The sequence below is a fragment of the Planococcus citri genome, chromosome 3 (assembly GCF_950023065.1).
Source record: "Planococcus citri chromosome 3, ihPlaCitr1.1, whole genome shotgun sequence".
In the NCBI taxonomy this organism is placed as follows: Eukaryota; Metazoa; Arthropoda; class Insecta; order Hemiptera; family Pseudococcidae; genus Planococcus; species Planococcus citri.
This window is the reverse complement of record NC_088679.1, coordinates 72,463,491-72,485,850: the sequence shown is the minus strand read 5'-3', so window position 1 is coordinate 72,485,850 and position 22,360 is coordinate 72,463,491. Positions and strand designations below refer to the sequence as shown.

Genomic DNA, 22,360 nt, shown 5'->3' with positions numbered 1-22,360 from the left:
TTTCAAGATTTCCATCCAACGAGGGACCTGCTATCTTTTCGACTTGATCGAAAATTGTGCACGTGTAGGTGGTTAGAAAAAGTAAGGAAAACTGTTTCCTCCATAATTTTTTTAAAATACAATAGCAATAAATATCCAAAGTAGATAGGTAAGAAGTGTACAAAAATCCTATCCTTTTTTTAGACTCCTTAAATATTATACTCGTGGAAGACGAGATCATAAAAGGATGAGATTTTCTCCCAACCATTCGTTATAATTTAGCCTCCAAGCTACTTTTCTCACGTTAGAATTGGCTAATACACACTGTCTGTAAATATTTCCATTCAATCCTTAATCATTATTTTACAGAAACGTTACTAAGCAATAGACTAACTATTTTTAATCATTTTTTAAATATTTATTTACAACTCTGTTCTGTACAATAATTTTGTTTACGAAGTGTTGCACGTTATAGGATTGCTTACTTAATATGATATTGTACCTACCCCTATGTTAATACCGCCATTCTTGGTAAGGTCATGTATTTATCGCAATTGTTTTTGAGTACCTAACTATGTATGATGGTAAAAAGGAAAAAGCGGTAATATCAAAAACATTGTGTTTATACGATGTCGAAATGTTTTAAAGTTCATTCCATTGTATATTTCAGTGCATCTTTTTTTATCTACTTAATTAATTTTATAAAAATATTTGTCCTGAGATGGCCACGTTGTTCATTGTTGTGAATTATTGTGATGTTGAAACCGTCATCACGATATGTAAAAGTAATGCGTACATTTTCTCCTTTGAAGGTCAAATGAGTCAGCGAGCAGAATGCAATTGATGTTTTAAATAGAGAAAGTATCGAAAATTATATTATGTGGGAATTTTTCACTTGAGAAGGAACTTCTCGAAATGTTTACCTCCGATTAAAATGGGACAGAAACGCCCACAGCAAAAATATAAGCTGCCCAAATTGATTTTTGGAAAATTTTTGAGAATTAAAAATTGGCTATTTTTAGCGAATTAGGCATATTACCTAACCTTATACTCTTTTTAAAAAGAAATGTACGAGTATGCGGATAAAAATGTAGGCGGATTTTGACCAAATTCAGCAGAGACCTTCATTTTGAGTTAAAAGTCACCGATAAAAATTTTAGATCCGGATGTGCCCCTGAAGGGGAGATTTGTACTCTCAAAGAGGGGCCATATTTGAAAAAATCATGTTTTTTTGTTCCTGTCGTTACACATTATGTTTTGGGAAAAATGGTCCAATCTGAGATGAAAGTAAGTAATTTGAGATACTGCGTCGATCTGCGCTATAAGCAGTCATAAATCCAAGACAACTTTTAGGGTTCTACCCCTACAATTCTACATGAGTGGTATTACTTAGTTGAAAATTTGCAAATCGCTTATTTTTGGGGCTCGCTTTTGATATATTGTGCAAAATAACCTACCCCAAAAATTTCATACAGATTGGTTGGTTATATGGAGGGGGGCATAAGGATCACCTGCACCCACTGCCGATCCTCCGGGGCAACTTTTTTCTTAAACGGGGGGGGGGGGGTCCTGAGGAACATTTCTAGCCCTTGTCCTCAAAAAAAGTGGCCCTAATTACAAAATGGCGGCCATTTTGATTGACAGGTCAGCCGAAATCGCAGATTCTGTGTTCCAACATAGAACTTAAACGAAATTTTTTAAACCGTACAAACGTAGATCGAAAGATCAGGCAAAATTTCATCACCTGTCCAAATTTCAAGTGCTAAAGTGTCTTTTTCGATTTTTGGTGAATTTTTGAAAATCAAATTTAGGCCAAAAATGAGGGGAAAAATCAAAATTTTACCAAATTGATCAAGAAAGCTGAAATTTGGGATATATCCTATTTTCAACATGCCAAATCGATTGGAAACTGTTTCAACCCGTTTTGAGCAGTTCTGGAGCCTCCAGCAGATTTTTGAAACTCGAAATTCCCACAAAATTTCATCAAACGGAGATGGAAAGCCGAAATTTACTTCGCAAAATAATTTCAATACGACGTGAAGCCGACTACATGGTGGTTTCAAATAATTTTGAAGCTTCTAGTTACTTTTTAAATTTCAATTCTCCAAAAAAACGCCGTACACCCTTTCAAAAATTCGCTGGAGGCTCCAAAACGACTTGAAATCCACAAGCAGTCGACTTCGTAGCGTATTGAAATTAGTTTGCAGAATGAATTTCGGCTCTCCATCTCCATTTGATGAAATTTTGCGAGATTACCAAATTCAAAAATCTACTGGAGGCTCTAGTAATTTCCAAAAAATTGCTGGTGGCTCCAAAACGACTTGAAATCCACCTGCTGTTGGCTTCGTAGCGTATTGAAATCAGTTTGCAGATTAAATTTCGGTTTCCCAACTCCATTAGAAATTTCAAGTTTCAAAAATCTACTGGAGGCTCCAGTAATTTTCAAAAAAGTTGCTGGAGGCTCCAAAACGACTTGAAATCCATCGTCAGTTGACCTCGTAGCGTATTGAAATTAGTTTGCAGAATGAATTTTGGCTCTCCCATCTCCATTTGATGAAATTTTGGGAGATTTCCAGTTTCAAAAATCTACTGGAAGCTCTAGCAATTTTCAAAAAATCGCTGGTGGCTCCAAAACGACTTGAAATCCACCTGCTGTTGGCTTCGTAGCGTATTGAAATTAGTTTGCAGATTAAATTTCGGTTTCCCAACTCAATTAGAAATTTCAACTTTCAAAAATCTACTGGAGGCTTCAGTAATTTTCAAAAAAGTTGCAGGAGGCTCCAAAACGACTTGAAATCCACCAGCAGTCGACTTCGTACCATATTGAAATTAGTTTGCAGAATGAATTTCGGCTCTTCATCTCCATTTGATGACATTTTGGGAGATTTCCAGTTTCAAAAATCTACTGGAGGCTCTAGTAATTTTCAAAAAATCGCTGGTGGCTCCAAAACGACTTGAAATCCACCTGCTGTTGGCTTCGTAGCGTATTGAAATTAGTTTGCAGATTAAATTTCGGTTTCCCAACTCAATTAGAAATTTCAACTTTCAAAAATCTACTGGAGGCTCCAGTAATTTTCAAAAAAGTTGCTGGAGGCTTCAAAACGACTTGAAATCCATCGTCAGTTGACCTCGTAGCGTATTGAAATTAGTTTGCAGAATGAATTTTGGCTCTCCCATCTCCATTTGATAAAATTTTGGGAGATTTCCAGTTTCAAAAATCTACTGGAGCCTCTAGCAATTTTCAAAAAATTGCTGGTGGCTCCAAAACGACTTGAAATCCACCTGCTGTTGGCTTCGTAGCGTATTGAAATTAGTTTGCAGATTAAATTTCGGTTTCCCAACTCCATTAGAAATTTTAAGTTTCAAAAAATCTACTGGAGGCTCCAGTAATTTTCAAAAAAATGCTGGAGGCTCCAAAACAACTTGAAATGTATCAGCAGTTGACCTCGTAGCGTATTGAAATTAGTTTGCAGAGTAAATTTCGGCTTTCCGTCTCCCTTTGATAAAATTTTGTGGGAATTTTGAGTTTCAAAAATCTGCTGGAGGCTCCAGAACTGCTCAAAATGGGTTGAAACAGTTTCCAATCGATTTGGCATGTCGAAAATAGGCTATATCCCAAATTTCAGCTTTCTTGATCAATTTGGTAAAATTTTGATTTTTTCCCTCATTTTTGGTCTAAATTTGATTTTCAAAAATTCACCAAAAATCGAAAAACACACTTTAGCACTTGAAATTTGGACAGGTGATGAATTTTTGCCTGATCTACCACAAGACCTAATGTAAAGTAGGTACCAATGTATTTTGTGTAGGTATAGTCTAAATTGGACTGATCTAAGTAATAAATCATAATCTCATCTCATCTCGATCTATGTTTGTACAGTTTGTGGAGCATTTAGATTTTGAAAAAAATTTATTTTTTGTTGTAAAAATGGCCTTTAAAAAATAGAGGAGGGGAGAGAAATGAGCCGAGACCAAATCTGAGGCAAAAGGAAGAAAATTTCAATATTAATAAGTACGAGTATTTAGAATGCGAAAATTTTTCATTACCTATGTCATCGTGATAATCGATTTTCATCGAATTCAAGTTGTTGCAAAACACTAATTTTTCGGTTTTTTGCTTGATTTTTTCACGAAAAGAGTGCCTTTTTCAACTCGTGGTTGCGTATCTCTTCATTTTTTTTCTCTATTATGCCTCGAGATGTGTTCGTGAGATGTTGTGTGATATATTTCCAGTCATGGAAGATACACATACCTACGTGCTGTAAGCATATAAATATGAATTTCAATGATCTGAAGCTTGGTGGGGGGACGCAGCAAAACCCCGGAACGCGCCCCTGTAAGTATACTGAGATCTCATCAGCTCCCAACAATGGATTTTTTTTTTTTTACAAAAACCTAATTTCTCTAAAAGGATTAGCACCATTCAAACTCGACAAACGGTGCCATTTCAACTTCCTGGACTGACGAATTTGCCGAAGCAAATTCTCCAAATATACGTAGACGAATTGTCTTAATATTCTTTCATATTTCGTAGCTCTATTAGTATACGGTACGATACAGATCCGTCATCGTACTAATCGTTTCAATAACTGGGACTATTTTTACAAAATTATACTCATGTAGCACTATAGCTGGCGTATTTTGAATTGAAAAACCTTGGAAAAAATATTACATTTAGCGAAGGCAAAAAGGCAATCTAAGATGATGTAAAAATTAATGGTATTTTTTAGTGGCGCTTATGTGGCGCCCCGAAACGTTCGGAAACCCCGTTGCGAGCGTGTAGCCGCATCAATTACCCTTACCATGCGGTACGTTGTTCTACGTTGATAAAAAATTGAAAGGAAATTCTATATACTTTCGGCTGTCTCGTAATACGCGCTCCCCAGCTTCGCATAAACTGGCAGAAAAATACTGGCGCACGCAAATTGTACACATAATACTCTGGTACGAGGAAATGTATCTCTATGTGAGACCATTTCCACTACTAAACAAACGACTGAGGAAATTGTTACATAAATTTAACGTTTGTAATGTAAGTTATGTTACATATATAAATACTCGTACTTGCTCGACGACAATTTTTAAACTAAACCGATGAAACATACCGTAAACGACGAATTTTTCGATTGATATCGAATCGCACAATTTATTACGAGACGACGGTTTTGAAAAAATATTAATCGGATATAATTTTATTACTCTTGCGAACACAACCCAGCTAGAGAAACATGTGGCGTAAAAAAACCCTCAAATTTTGCCAATATGTGCGTTGTTGTGCGAACTACGACTACGAGTACACCATATGGATCGTAAAATTGTTAATATTTTTCCGTTCGCATTTCGTGTGGTTTCAATATTTTTTATTTAATTTTCTCTTTCGATGGTTTGTACAACACGACAGAGAGACAGAGGCAGAGAAGGGAAGAGTTAACTGTAGGAAAACCAAATTGAACCGGCATCAAAACCCTATACTAGCTGCACGTGGATAGGCATTGTGCTTTGTGCACAAGTTTCGAACTGTGTCAAGATTTTTTAGTGCATTGTTATTCTTTTGAATAAGTAGATAAAAGTTAGGTAGGTATTCCTAATAATTGGTAGTTGAATAAACTCGATGGATGAAAAATACACTCCAAGTTGAAAGTATTTTATCACACATGATGAGATTAGGATGCGCTCGTATATACATTCTTACAATACCAGAGGTGTAGGTACGTGAATTTTTGTTGCATTGTATTCGAGAAAAAGTTCCAATGTGTTGGTTTTTTATCGATTATTTTTTCGATAATACCTAGTTAAATTTATTATGCAAGAGGATCGATAATCTGCTTCTATTTAAAGATGATCATACGTATCTCTAAGCAGTGTTGCCAAGTTATTTTTTTTCTATTGAAAATCCATTCCTGAGTAAAAGTTCAAGTTGATCAGAAACTTAGCCTTGGGATGTTTATGAAACTCGCTACCTGTAGCAGGGTAAGATAAAGTGAACTAGTCCAAATGGATTTTTTTTTCAATTCGTAATAATTTAGAACTCATCATTACGATTCCATCTCATATGAAGGGGGTATCAGAAATACATTTAGCTTTTTCATTCCGTACTAAAGAATCATTCACAAGATTTTTTCAGCCCAGAATGCACTCCAAGAACTTTTGGGGAGAATATCCATATCTATTCTATTGATGCGAATAATTATTAATGACTGCTTTCCTATAAAATTCAAAAAACTGCACAAAAATGGTGGAAAGAAATTTTGATGGGTAAGAGGAAGGACTACAGCCACTCCAACTTGACAAGATCACCATGAGTGATTTTTCACTATAGGTCCCCATTGATAGTATGTAAGTATTTGAATTTCGATGTGGTTATAATCTCGAATAAAAATGGCCTAGGTAGGATGAGCAAAATAGGTACAGAATTTCTATTATTTTCATTTGGGAATGGACTTTTTCCAAAAAAAAAAAATATTGGGTATAGGCTAGAGCAGAAAAAACACGATTTTTTTGAAAGTGCTCCCTCTTTGAGAGCTCATATTTTTACTACAGGGCACCTCCAAAGCTACATTTTTTTCTGATCAACTTTCAACTCATAATTATTAAGGTCTCTGCTGAATTTGGTCGGAATCCACCAGTTTTATTTCACGTGATCCACCCTGAGCATAAAATGGGAGTGGGTTTTAGACAACCGGGAGCCTCCAGTAAATATCAAAATTGCATAAATGAAATTTTAGCCTATCCTTCATCAAATTTACATTTTTTTTGTTGTTGTTGCAAATAATGTAAGTAAAAATAAATTTCTTACAATTTTTAAGCTTCAGCTAATTTTCAATTTTTTTCTCCAACAATTGACCAAAATTTTGAGTTCTTATTCTCATTTTTGGATTTTTGAGAAATCCCTCTGCTCCTCACTCACATACTCTTCGAAAACTATGAGCTTTTGGCGATTCTGGAGTCTCCAGCAAGTTTTCAATTTTCTCTAAAAACTAACGCAAAAATTTCAAATGCTCAAATTCACTTTTTAATTTTGCTAAATTTATTTTTTTTTTCAAAAAATCTGTTTTATGGTAATTATTCCATATTTTCATAAAAATTATCCATTACCCCCACCCCTCCCCCTCCTCCCTTGATGGACAACCATCCCGAAAAATACCTGTTTTCGGCAACTTATTATGGAGCCTATGGCAAGGTTTAAATTTTCTCCAGAAATTCCAAATTGCTTTGAAATTCCGAAAGGGCCAAAAATAAATTTAATCCCCTGAAAAATTGTAGATACATATTTTTCGAGTTGCATGAGCAACTATTTAAAACACATCACACTGTTTTCTCTAAAAAAAAAGTTTGTGATATTTTGTTGCTTAAAAAATATTTATTTTCTGGAATTATTTACAAATTACTCAAAATTTTAATTTTTAACTAGAACTCCTGGAATTTCGAGGTAATCAGAACAATCTAAAATGGTCGACAGTGTTCACAATAAGCACAAAATAAAGTTGTAGAGGGTTCGGTAAATTTATTTTTGGCCTTTTCAGAACAGTTTGAAATTTTTGGAGACAATAATAAAAATCTCGCTGAAGGCTTATAATAATGATCAAAAACATATTTTTTGTAGGTTTGGTCATAAGAGGGTGGGGGGGGGAGCTGAATGAAGTAATTACTGGATCACTCTGTGTGAAGTATAATATTATCATAAAAGGGTAATTCTCCAAAAAAGTTTAAAAATCATATAACAGGTGGTTTACTTGAATACTATTTACAATTGAAATTTGTTTTCAGTGGCATTGTGTACATACCAACTCGGGCATCACGTGCGTATAGTTTCATGTCCCCCAACCCCCCTCCATTTTGGGTCTAGTCCCCTCCAAACCCCGAAAATTCCATCGTCGTGGCTTGTAACCACTTTCAATTTTTCAACTTCATCTTCAAAAATTGATTACCTACACTGTCACTTTTTCTGAAAAAAAAAGGATACATAATATTATTGTGTAATATTCAGAGTAAATGATAGAACCAATACAAATTTTCAGAATGATACTTATACACTGAAACCGAGGCCATAAAAAGATGTAACCAGTTTTTGCTCCATCGCCGTGGCCAATTTTTGTTTATTTTTTCTTGACTCTCCTATTCAATTTTTTTTTGTGGTGAAATGGCTACACTGTATTGTTTCAGTGATAGCACTAGCAGTGCTGTGCCCGGCCACTTCACATTTCACAATCATCAAGAAAATATAGTCGATCGTTCTGCGAATGGTAATCTGTGAAAATTGTTCAGTGTACGGATTACTATTTTTCAGATCCATCGCCGTGGCTCATCATTCTCACGTTTAAAAGAGACATTTTTTTCTTGAAAAAAAAAGAAAATATTCAAATGGTAAGTATTTGATGACCAAAACTTTGAAAATTGAAAAATGATTGATTCTATTACCAGTAAAACAAATTTTAGTTCTTTTTTTCTTACGTCGTGGATAGTACAGTTTGGTATTTCGTCGTGGCTATCGAGAATTTTTGTCCACGGCGAAGGAAAGTACCTACCTCATCAGGACTAGTTACTCAAATTAAAAGGTACCTGGTACCTCCTTGATGACCTTTTTGTGAGCTAAACCTACAAATAACTGCTCCAGTTATACCTATACTTACTCAAAAGTAGTAAACAGCCTTTTTTCAACAAATGAGACCGATTTTTTTAAAGCCCCTCCCCCCGCCCTATTGAAGATGACTTGGGGCTGAAGTCATTTTAGGGATCCTGGGTACCTATGCTTAGAATCAAGTCCCTTTTGAAAAAAAATTGTAAAAAGGTTTTCATTTCTGAAAAACTTTAGGCAGTACTGAAATTTAAACTTTTTTGTAGAATTACCCAAAAATGCTCCAAAATTGTCATAAAAATAGTCTTATTTTATTTTTCAAGTTTCTAAAAGGCAACAATTTAAACATGAACTTGAGCACCTAAAATTTTGGTAAGTTTATAGAAGAAATTGGAAACTTTCCGGAAGCTCCTGAATGACCCAAAACTGATGGTAGATTTCGAAGAATGTGTGCGTGAGGAGGGGAGGAAGAAAGAAGTTGAAATGAAGTAATTGTTTGCGCTGGTTCATTTTGTTGAGAAAAAAAACACGAAAATTAGAAATTAAAAGATGTTTTTTTTTATTGTTTTCGAAGTGTCAAAAATTATTCAAAAATTCAAAAATGAGCTTAAGCACTTAAAACTGTGGTTAATTTTTGGAGAAAATTAAAAAATCACTGGAGACTTCAAAATTGTCAAAACTGATCATTTTCAATGTAAGTGCGTGAGGAGGAGAGGGGGTTTACTTCATGGGAACAAAGTTTATGAAAAATTTGAATATCTATCTGATCGCTTTAAAAACGGTTTTTTAACGTTTTCAAAATGCTTCAAAAATTCACCATAAAAATGAACTTGATATTTTTTAATTTTCCTAGTTCATCTTAAAATTTGCCGTTTTTATGAAAATTTCATCATGAAATTGAAAGTTGAAAATTTAAGCAAAATAATTACCAAAAAGTTTCTGGTGTAATTTGCTCCATTTTTCACGTTACCTAAGTAGGTACCTAATCCAGAAAAAAATCACCCCTCCCCCTCACTATTACTATTAGAATTTTCTACCAAATAGAAACCAACCAACACGAAAAAAATATTTCTAAAATATCTTTCTTTGATCACCGAAATCAATCGAACACACCTCATGAAAAATATTCAACTTTCGTTGATCATAAAATGAGTTTCAAAATCGAAAATATTTCCAACCACTGGAAATGTAATTTTCGAGTCACTCCGGCTGAAATTTTATTACCTACACAACTGCAAACATTTTTTAAACAACGTATAAGTAAGTTGAAAATAAATAAGTTAAACTTTAGTTTGTTTGGAATTCTTATTCAACTTATTTGTTTTTAATACACAGCATTTTCCTTTTCTTTTCCTTTCGTTTTTCTAAGCTGCACATTTTTTTCCACCGAACCGCACCTTATAGTTATAAGGATACACGTTGTTCGAGATGAGCGAACGAGTGAGAGAAAAAAAAAAGAAAAGAAAATCGATTCCATCGATATAATCGAAGCTATACTACGGGTAAGAGAGGGTTGAGTTAAAATAGAAACACCGGAGCGGAGACGAAGTGGAGAGACACGACGAAAAAATAAAAACTAGATGACAAACCTTTAACCCACCGAGGAATATTAATGTAGCGTTGAATGTAACGAAGCGTTTTCAAGAGGGCCCCCTTTCACATTGTGTTGTGCGGGGGAGGTGCGCGTAATAGGCGTAAGGACGGTAAAGGGTGCCAAGTTAAAAAGGGCTTTCAAAGGGGTACCTTCATCGTCGTCGCTTCGCCTCATGTACGTATTCGCCGAAGCAAGCCAGCAAGCCCTGCGACGACGTCGTCGTAACTAATATTATATAAAGGGCTGAATGGTATTACTAAGAAAGGGGAGCCAACTGTAAAGCCGCTGATATTTTAGGGGAAGAGTTAAAGTTACGTTCGCATTTTCTAGAACACTCCGAGCCGAGTTTTTTTTTATACTGGGTTTTTTAACGCGTCTTATAGGCTTGCGTTATTTTGAATTATTGATTTTTAAAGGTTATGAGCGCAAAATGGCGCTCGAGACCGAATGGCTCGAGTCGAACGAAGGCGTACCGTGTGTCGTAGACGCTTCGGGCGTTTCGATGGAAATTTTTTTTTTTGGATGGGGGAGTTTTTTCTCTATTTGGGGTGTTTTAGAATCCGATCGGATGTAGATTTTATTGTTTGCTTTGAACGAACATAATAATGTCACATTTTGGTTCCAAATGTTGATTTTATCATCCCATCCATATTTTTTTATTTTTTTTTTTAAATTTCAAACTTGCACTATGAATATTTGACTGGGAAATTTCCAATCTCAGAATAGCTATATATACCTGATCCCTTTAGTGGTCAGATTTTGCCTCAAAATATGCTCGATGTATTCCACATCATTAGCAAATGTTGATTCAATCGAAAATTAAAAGCTATAATGTGAGCACTGAGCAAATATAAAGTCTAGGTAATTGGATTTCATAGCGAGGACTTTTTTCCACCCATGCATGTTTCGAAGTAATCTAGTGAGCATACGAAGTGAGAAAGCTCCGAGCCGTGGTTCTTTTTAGTTAGTCTTATCAGTAGTTTTATATCAGCCGATGCGAATATCCATATGGTTAATCTACTGCATTTCAGTGATTCTAAAAATTTACGATTTTATCGTTATGGTTATACGAATGACGATTCGTATAAAATTACCAATCAAATAAGAAATAGAATCGACGAACTTTTGCTTTTAATTTTATAATTGTCAAAAAATGGTATTTTTGATAGGGTGGGACGTGGCCGTTGAAGAATTGGCGAACTTGACATTTTATGTTCAATTTTATAATTTTTTTCCTCGAATTTTCATTTTAAATTTTTTTTTTTTTTAGGTAGTAAAAGGGTGTTCTACTTTTGGCCTTCAATTGCATTATAATATTTAAACCAAATTTCAAATTTCCATGATATAAATTTAAAAAAAAATAAAAAAAAAACAAAAAAACTACATAGAAGAACTTGCTTGATAAAAAAATTCTGCGAATAAATTATTTGAATGCCTATTTAATGATTGAAAATTCATGAAGAAATTGTAATAATCAAAATTCCATTATTACTATTATATTAGATGAATTTTTTCTTATTTTCATTCCCCAAACTCTTCATTAAAACGATAGAGATTGTGAAATTAACCAGAGAAAAGTGGTCCTTGTGGTCCAAAACCTCATGAAAAATTTCCAGATCACTGTAAGTTTCACTCCCTAACTCTTCCAAAAGAGATGAAATTGACATTTCTGTTTGAAATTTCTTTTTTTTTGGCAGTTTCCAACAGAATTTTCTCAATCCTTAGATACTCTCAAGAGTTATTCGATGGAAATATCTCATCTAGATGTACTTCTACAACATAAACCCATTTTTTCAAAAATTTTCATGCAAATGAACGACCTTCGAAAATGTGAAAAAAATGATATTTTCAGTTTCCGACCAAAATGCTCAATTTTGGTCAACAAAACTTTCCCCTTGAATCATACTTATACCTACCTCTTATTAGTTAAGATACCTACCTGTAACAATAAGTACTATAAAAGGAATTGGTCGATCCATTTTATTCCATTTTCTAATATGATTTTTATTTCAAAAAATCAAATCGTATTGATATCATTTTGGGAACCACTGACTTTTTTTCCGGGCAACTTACCAAACTAAGATTTATGTCAGACTAAGTTAACTCTGAATAAATTATTTTTTATGATGATTTAGAATGCATTTTTGAATATTTATTCATCATTTTAAAATCGTTTACTCAACACTTTATGGTGTAATTTTGACAAATTTTGCCAAAATTTCATTAATTTTGTCTTTAAAGTTCACTTTTTAACGTTTTTTATATTTTTACTTCTGTTTAAGAGAAATTTTAATTACGTTTTGTGCAATTTTTTCAGAACTTTGTAAAATTATTGGTCTACTAAAATTTCATCAGATTCTGGTAGGAAAAAAATGTTGAACGACCTTGTCCAATTTTAAACCACAAAATGGGCTATTTTTATGCAGGAAAAAAATGAACTTCAGTGAAAATCTAATACTTGAAATGAACTTGACATGCTCAAAAAAAACTTGGTTAAATTTTTGATTCAAATTAATTGAAGACAGACGTTTTTACTAAAAAAAAAATCCCATAAATTGAGTAAGTAGGTATTTTACATAAAAAGTGTTTTCTATACCTTAGAGGTCTCCACAATTTTGACGTCATTTTCATACCAAACAGCCTTAAATTAGTTCAAAAACGTTATGAATATTTGAAAACAATTTTTCAATGATGAAATATGCAGTCGATCGTTTGAAACCTCTTCAAAACACAAGTAAAAACTCGACAAAACTGAGAAAATTTGAACATTTCGCAAAATTTAACTAAAATTGTCTCACCTAAAATATTGTTAAAATTTAAAACTTTTCATATGTAAACGTAAAAAAAAATTTGCAAAAAATGCAATCAATTTCTAACAAAATCGTGAATCAAACAGTGATGAAAACATGCAAATGCAATATTACATAAAAAGACAAAACAAAAAAAAAACAGAACCCTTAAATTAAAGAAATATACCGCAAACTAAGTACTAAAATTTTTATAAAATTTGGAAAAAATTGAAATTTTAATTGACTTTAATTCGTGTTTATTTGCAATTTCAACACTTTTTCGTGCATTTTTGGTCAGTTTTATCCCAATTTCATTACTTTTTTGCCAATTTTATACCGCAAACTACTAAAATTTTTATAAAACTTGTAAAAAATTGAAATTTTAATTTACTTTGATTCGTGTTTTTATGCAGTTTCAACACTTTTTCGTGCATTTTCGGTCAATTTTATCCCAATTTCATTACTTTTTTGCCAATTTTCAATAATTTAAATTTTTTTTAGTGTTTTTAATCATTTTAGCAGATTATTTTTACCACTTTTTCGTGCATTTTTGGCTAATTTTACTGAAGTTTCATTATTTTTTGGTGATTTACTTTACATCACTTCAACACAAATTCAAATACTTTTCGTGTATTTTTGCAGAATTTTGTTCAAATTTAACCAAGTATTTATTTGCTCAGTGTTATGTTAATTCAATTCTTTTTAAATTTTTTTTTTTTTTTGTTTCATAATTAAAACATATTTCAAACTTTTTTCAATAATTTTCAATTAATTATTGACTAATGTTTCATTATTTTTTGGTGATTTGTCGTGTTTTCAGGTATTGCTTTTTTGAGTATTTTTACATCTTAACATTTTTTTCACACATTTTTGACAAATTTCATTGAAATTTTATCAATTAGGGCAATTGCCAATGTTTTTATAGGTACCTACTTGGCCTATTTGAATAGGTTGGGATGTACATTTAGGTATGAACTGAAATTTTATCATACGACAACGATGTTGCAATTTTCTGCAAAAATTATAAGAATTTGATTTTTTTTCTTCCCTTCATTTTTTTCCTTGAACCTTCGCTTCCCCCCCCCCCGCCTCCCTCAAAAAGAATTTTAAAAAAATTTTCCACTTTTGAAGTGGTTCATTATCACTTAATACCTACTTAATTGGATTTTTTTTTTTAGTTTACCTATATTGAGTAAAAGTTTGTAAGATTCAACTCAATTCAAATGTTTATGCTATGATAAGTTTCAAATTTTCTCAATTTCTTCATCCCAACAAATTGGTTTTAGGAAAAAGCCCAGCGTTTTACGAAAAAAGTAATTGAAAAAGGACTTATACGTACCTTAGGCATGAAATTTTTATCTATAGAGAAGGCAGATGTACAGATTTTTCTTCCTAACATCCCTCATTTTATAAATATTTCGAACAAAAATTTAAAAACTGAACTTCATTGAACGATTTTTGTTAATTTTTCGAATTGGGCCCCTCCCTCCTCCCCTCTGATTTTAACAAATTACCATAAAGCTGCTGGTTTTTATGAAAGAAAAAAAAAGAAGAAAAAAACTGAAAGTTTTTGCTACGACGATGTAAACATTAAACAGTTGTATCATGCCCAAGTTTTCAAACATTAAAAAAAAATAAGATTTTTCTTTTTTTTTCTATTAGAACAGAAACAGTTTTTTTCTAAGTAGATAAGTATATACCTACCTATAGCCATTTCTTAATATTTAAAAAAATAATGAAACAAAAATAATAGCAGGGAAAATGGAAAATAAATTTTGAGGAAGACAATCAACAAGAAACAAGAGTATATTGAAATGACAGTGCTTGATTACACATCTTGATTTTTAGGGAAAAAGCTGAAAAGGCAAATAAAATTTATCAACTTACGATAAAAAAAACATAAAAATTCGAGACATGAAAACTTCTAGAAATTTCTGGTTCATGAAGTGAAATTCTGATAACATTTAAAAAAATTGAGCGATTTCTTTTCACAATTTTTAAATTTTAAAAAAAATTGAACGAATAGAAAATCTTGCAATTTCAAGACAGATCTTAAGGATTGGCGACACTTTCCCTCGGTTTTGACTTTTGATGTGGAAAATCCAAAATCTGCAGTTTGCACCAATTTTTTTTGTCGTCAAAATTTTTTAAATATATGGGCAATAAGTAGCCTAGGTACCTTTCATTTTGAAAAAACACACAGATCCCTAGGTAATTTCGCTTAAGTAGGTAAGACTGTTGTAGTCTGAAAAAAATAATATCCGAAATCCTACCCCCTCACCAAAAAGAAAACCAAAACTCCCTCCAACCCTTCCATAAACACCCTTCTTTCTCCACTTTCTCCACAGAACACCCTTTCACATACCAATCCCACCCTTAGCTCACTTTGCTCGACTCTGCACCAAACTGCGAACACGATTCGTAAAATTGTTGGCACGAACGCGAACTTCTTCTTCTTCGCTCGACGGGATAAAAAAAAAGGAACATTTTATAAAGTCACGCCATTGGTCGAATAACGCCCAGTAGAAAGGGTAGTTTTTTATTACGTTATAAAAAAAAATGCGATCGAACGCAAAAAATAAACGAAAATGGCGTCTCGCTTATAGAGCGCATGTAGGCAGTTTTATTCCGAAGGGGTTTAATTATATCGAGGAGTGGTCGATTCACCTACACCGCTCGGCTCGAACGTACGGACCAGACGAGGTACGCGGAACGACGTACGCTATTTTTCCAACATAACGCACATACATACATATATCTACACTCGCACACAAATGTACTCGTATATATCGCAAAAAGAAAAGCAAAGAGGGTGGAAAAAACGACCAAGAAAAAAGAAAATATAAAAAAAAAAAATAACTGGTAAATCGTAAAATTCTATATTTTATACGTACTTTGATTTTCGCCATCAGCTTTCCGAAAGTTAATTTTGCAAAAAGCGAAAATAGCGAAAAAAATCGAAAATATGAAAATTCAACTACGATAGGATTATAGATATTGTCGTGCGAGTCGTAAAAATATTACGTTTCAAAGTCCCCCAAGTCGCAAGTCGAGTTACAAATTTTGTAAAAAAAAAAAAAAAAAAAAAAAAAAAACTATAAAAATTACGACTACGAGATTATTTAAAAAATTAGAAATATTTCGTCGCAAAGTCCTTACTCGAGTAACAAATTTTGTAAAAAAAAAAAAAAAAAAAAAAAAAAAACTATAAAAATTACAAATTACGACTACGAGATTATTCAAAAAATTAGAAATTTTCGTCGCAAAGTCCTTACTCGAGTAATTTGCAAAAAAAAAAAAAAAAAAATTATGACTACGAAATTATCTATTCAACAAATTAAAAATTTATTACATTGTTCGAACGGATCGATTTATCGAGTTATTAAGCATTTTTAAAACAACCTTAGCGTCTCATAGACTCATACTAGTCTCTCTTTTCATCTACATCTCATACGAAGGCGTGTAATAAATTAATGCTAATTAATGAACCGAACAGAATATCGGTATTTTTAGATATTTTTTTCTCACACACTCGACAACGACACAACACAATTTGGTGATATATTTGGAAATTTAAGGCGGAATATTCGTTCGACGTCGCCCTGTACAGCTTGTTGACTATGGCTCGAATGGGCTTTTTTTCTCCAAAAACGCGTCTATTAATTATGGCTTGATTCTTGAGAAGCTACAAGTATTAAAAGATCAACATTCGTAGGATACTTTCTCGTATAGATATTCGTTTCTTCTCACCGCTTTTTTCCAAGTTGACACCGCGGTAGCGTAGAATAGAATTCCATTTTCAAAGACAACACGTCCTTCGTCCTCGTCATCGCGAATATATAAACTTTTTCTTTTCTCTTCTCATCGATTATATGTACACAAAAGGGTAGGTAACCTGAAAAAAAAAGAGGACAAATTACGGAAATTTCACCACTTTCAGCTATCCGGGTTCGGGGTGGTCTTCGAAAACTCTCGTAGTATGTTTTAAATATAAATAAACTCCGGTGGATTATTTTTTTAGTGAAAAAATCTTTCTAATTTTTTTCATCTCGTGAAAGTGTCCATCCAAAACTCCAGCATGTCCTGCCGAGGTAAACAATAATCTGCACAAAGTCATCTTAGAATCTGGTGCGAAGAACGAAGATGGCTTTTGAATTAACTGGATGCTTTGGCTGTGGACAATACGTTCTCGCGTGAAAATACAAACTTTCTTATGCACTATTTAATCTACACTACACAGACTGTTATAAAGAATTTCGTGGTTTCGAATTCGATATCCGAGTCGTTGTGGTTTTTTTTTTCACCATAAATGTACAGTAAATATAACCAGGATACGTAGTAGTATAAAAACACATGTGTGAAGATGATGGTTTTTTTATCAAATAGAACTGAGGGTGGCAGGGTAGAGAGGTGCGAGCTGATTGATTCTTTTGTTAAAGGATGAGAAAAAGATTAAAAAATGGGTCAGTCGGACTGCGAAATGGTCGACTGGTCTAGTTTTTTTTTTGTTTTTGCTTTGTTGTGTTTTTTATTGTGCTGGCTTTTTCCTGGTGGGTAGTACTCCACTACTCGCGCAGGTAAGTATGTCGAAAGTATACAAATGAATTGTTTCCGAGTGGATATGAAGACAAATTACATGCCTTTTTTTTTCTCAACTCTTTTGTTCTTTCAATACAGAGACTCATGTATGGGAAGAGAAAACTGTAAATAATTTTCAGAATTTTCTATTTATATTTTAGTACTTATACACTTGCTGTGGTCTAATGCATAGGTATACGATGAATGTGGCAATTTTTTTGACGTTTTTAAACATGTAAATTTCCAAGAACAAGGGTGCCTTTAGATCATTAGCAGACTTCGCCAGGAACTGGTTATCTATTGAGTCGGTGACGCTTTTATTATTTTCTGATAATTTTGGCGTTAACTTTTTATTCAAAACAAACCGGATATATTTTTTGGAAGTCGAATAAGCCTATTGAACAATAGATAACGGATGCTACCTCATGGCTACTTACTGGTGAGTGTCTGCGTCTGAGACTGTACAGTTACATACTGGAATCGATTTCTAAAGAATTTCTTTTTGTTTTTTTCGAGATCTCACCCATAACGGTCCCTTGGATGTGGATTTACCTAGGTACCTATTGCAAAAGTTTTAAACACCAGCAAGCCCAAATGTAGGATTAGGCTTATTGAAAAATTGAAGAAGATTTGCAGGGTATATAGTTACTTATTGATTGTAGAAATGTGCCATGTATTGTTGGGGAGGGTTGAGAAGCATTTTTGAAAATTGTATAACTTTGTAAAATTATATTTTCAAGGGAAAGGGATGAATTATCCTTTCGAATTCTGGAAAATGTTGGTCAAAATAAATTACGTTAGCAATTTTTTTGGTCTGATAAAAAAATTAGGATAATTCTAGAGTCGTTTTTGACTTTTATTGAAAAATTGTGGAGGAGGAGGAGGAGGAGGAGGAGGAGGAGGAGGAGGAGGAGGGAGGGAGGGAGGGAGGGAGGGAGGGAGGGGGGAAGATGTCACAAAAAACCATGGGGAAAATTTTACATGCCTGACTCTTCTTACTCAGACTATCATTCGTCTACTATAGAGTTTCAAATTTCAAAATTTAAGCAGGTATACACATAAGTGAGTGCTTTACTTACATAAAATCGAAAAATGATGTTGTTTTGGAATTTTTTCTTGATGGTGGTTGATTATTATACTTACTTATAGGGTGTCATGTTTCGAAGTAAAAAATTTTCATAGAGGATTTTTCCCTTCAAAGCCAGTGGAATTTAAGAAGTTAAGGGTAAATTTTGGAAAAATAAAAATACACATGACCAAAAAAATAATCATTTACAAAGTTTTGGCTGCTCAGTTGATTTTTTTCTCATTTTTTTTTCAACCATGTTGACGAAAAATGACCTTTTTATAGACGTTGAATAATTTCAATGACTGAATTCTGTTATTGAAAATCTGACATTTTTATCGTGGATAGCTCTCGAGCCCCTTCCCCCCCTCATTCAAAAAAAAGGAAACATGATAAAATATATTTTCTTATTTCGAGCACAAGATCGTTTTTTATTTTTTATCATCATTTTTTTTTTTTTTTAGATTAAAAGCATACCTATAGAATATGGTCAAATTGGCCACATTTTTCCATTTTTATTCAAATTTTTTCTGTGGTTAATTTGTGAGCAAATTTGGATCCATGGTAGGTATTTTTTTTTTTAAATTTAGCATTTGAATTTTTATCAAACATCCTTTAGAAGTTTTTTTAATTAACATTTTTTCGTTTTTGTTTCAGAAATTTTTCTAATTTTTTGTTCGAAATTCGTATTTTTTTTCAATAAGAGCGAAGCTTTTTGCCAACAAGAGCTTAACCTGTGTTACTCTACGTCTGGCTAAAGATCTTTTGCACTAGGTATAGGTATAGATATCACTTATGAAGTTTTATGAACTGCCATATAAGTGAAAAAATTACAAAAACTGTTTTCTCGAATTTTCTAAATGACTAACAAAGTAAAACACGATCAATTACTCTCTCATCAAACAAATTTTTTATCTAGTAGGTAGATTCCAAAATTTGAAACTCTGATGGACAAATGAGGTTTCGAATGAGAATGCCAAAATTTCCCTCTCAAAACTAATTGATATCGTCCTAAAACAGCCAAACTTTCTTAGAATTCCCCAGCCCAATTTCTCAAAAAAAAAAAGCCAAAAATGACTCATTTTAGTATAAATGCCTCTCTTGGAAGATGGAGGTATAAATTTCCAGAAATTTTTATCAAATTTAAAAGGCTCTTTTCTTTGCATTTACTCGTAGAATACGAATACTTACCTGATAATTACTTCAAAAATCCAATTTTCAATAGGTATAATCAGGTCTTTTTTTGTATTTGTTTTCAGAGGGGACGCTAAATTGAAGTAGCAAGTCCCTAATTTTCATACCCCCCCCCCCCGCCACTGTACATAATTTGAATTTTTGAGAAAAAAATTGAAGTAGCTAAGTACACCAAATTATTTTATTATTGTTATTTTCAGAATTATAAAAAAGTACCCAACTTTTGTTTTAACTCAAGTACATACAAGGTAAGTACTGAGGTACAAACTTGAATGCTAAATTTCAGATTTAGAGCAATTTCCAAATTTTCATCGTAATTCTGATCTCGTTTTCGCATTTTAATATTCTGATACTTGATTCAAAATTTTTTGAAAAGTTACCAAAATTTATTAATTTTTTCATCTATTTCAAATTCGTTCATTTTTTAAAATTTTTATGGGAATTTTTCGATACTTTTGAACTTTTCTGGGGGGGGGTCAGCGTCCCCCTGCGCTCCCCCATACGAAAAGCCCTGGGTATAATAAAATTTGGATCACCTCTTTGACCTCTTGACCCTTTCCACCATCCTAACAGAGTTGCTTCGACATCGACATGTCAATGATTCCAAAAACAAAGCAAATAGATAAATTGAGGTGGTATGGAAAAAATACAATTTTGCTTCCAACTTCACCCCCTCCCTCCCCCTCAAAAACAAAAACAGTCGACATCTCTTTTTCTAGATTTTTATTTATCTAATAGTAAATTTTCTCACTTCGAGAGGAAGGGAGGGGAGGCTTGTAATTTTTGCACCAATATGACTTAATCGAAAGACTGCATGAAAGCTATAAATATAAAAAAATTCAATTAAAGACCCTTATTCGCTTAAATATATTTTTAATAAATTAATTTTCAAAATGAAATCTCAATATATATTTTTAAGAGGGGAGGGAGGGGTGTCAATAAGGTTAATGGTCCCCAATCTTAATCGAAAATCTGAAAAATCCCCCAAAAGTTCAGGGTTGTTATGGATTTCCACTAATTTGAAGATTAATTTTTGGCTGATCTGATGCACCCTCCTTCTCCACCAGAGCCAGTTTCAACGTGATCAAATATACCAAAAAAATTCAAAATAACTGATGATGAATCGTTTTGAAAATTTTCAAGGGCATTTGAGTCTGATTTTACAGTTATTTTTTGAGTCCCTTCCTTCAGCACCCTTTCTTGCATTCTCGTGTTAAAAATAAAAAAATTGTGGGTGCATGACATATTATGTTGATTCGTGGTAAATTTGAGATCGAGGGGGAATTTGAAAATGCATTTATTTTCTGGATTTAACCCTTTAGTGATGTGGTCTTTATTTCCTCATAGCCTCCTTTTTATACAAATTGCAATTGGGAGCTGAGAAGATAACATGATCTTTTTGATGAGGTGTTGGGGTAGGTAATTCATTTTGAATCTCGCCCAGTGACAAAGAATTTTAGAAATATGTATCTCAAATTTATGGAAAGGGGAGGGATTGGAGTATATGGAAATAATTTCTTGATCGTCGATAAGGGATTAATTTTCCTATATAATTATAGGTAGGTAGTCAATTTTAGAAAAAAAATATTTCTTTCGATGAAAAAAAAATAATAAAATGCATCAACACGTGATCCATAAAGCAGGTGAAGAGAAATTATCGTCAATAATCGTTCTATCAGCAGTTCAGCACCACGTGGGATTTCTTTCTTTCACTTGTATTAATTGTTTAAAAAAATAAAAAATCATCTTGTGGCAAAAAAAATTGAAAAAAATTGAGACAAAAATTAGCATAAGTATAGAGGTACCTAACATTCTCCTCGACTCCCAAAGAGCGTCGCTCGATCACTTCTATTTGAATAAATCCTTTCTCAATTTGACAATAAATACCAACAGGGGAGGGGGAGGAAACCGCGCATTCTTTCCCCCTCAATCCAAGTCCTATCACTCACAAAAACTGCTTCAATAGAACACTAGAGTATTCTCAGAAAAATGCCTTCAAAAAGTTGCTCTCAAGATAGCCAACGAGAAAGTAGGGAGAAAATTTCAACATTGTGTCGTCAAAACAGGCTCAAATTACCAAAACGAGGTTGAATAACATATAGCTTGGTTTTAGTTCATGCTTTTCAAAGGCTATTTTTCGCTTTAAAATGATACATAAACATCCATAAATAAAAATTTCAATGAACTCGACGAGAGAATCGAGATTGTCCGATTCGAGATGCGACGAAATTACTCGCCCAACGTTTTTTTTTTTTTTTTTTCGGTTAAAAACAGATGATAACCTATCTATGTATGTAGATTGTGATGCCTTCAATTTTATAATCTCTTATCTCGATCTTATCATCAGCTTGCAATTCGCAAAAAAGATAAGAAAAATAATTATTTAAAAAAAAAAACAAAAAACCTATAAACTCCAGTACCTAACGTGTAAGTACCGTTTAACAAAATCCTGGGCTTTTTGTGTAAAAGGATGTTATCGTGCAAGTAATACACTATACATTAATTCCTAGAAAATACCAACGATAACGAGGGCTCTAAAGGCTTAATAGGAGTAATTAGCTGTTACCAAACTGCATTTTAGCAGC

General features: G+C 33.1%; 1 long non-coding RNA gene across 1 annotated transcript in view; it reads right to left on the bottom strand.

Annotated features, from left to right (window-relative positions):
* Positions 1-22,360, bottom strand: part of LOC135838979 (uncharacterized) — a 219,949-nt gene that overhangs the window by 62,427 nt on the left and 135,162 nt on the right. The window lies entirely within an intron of this gene.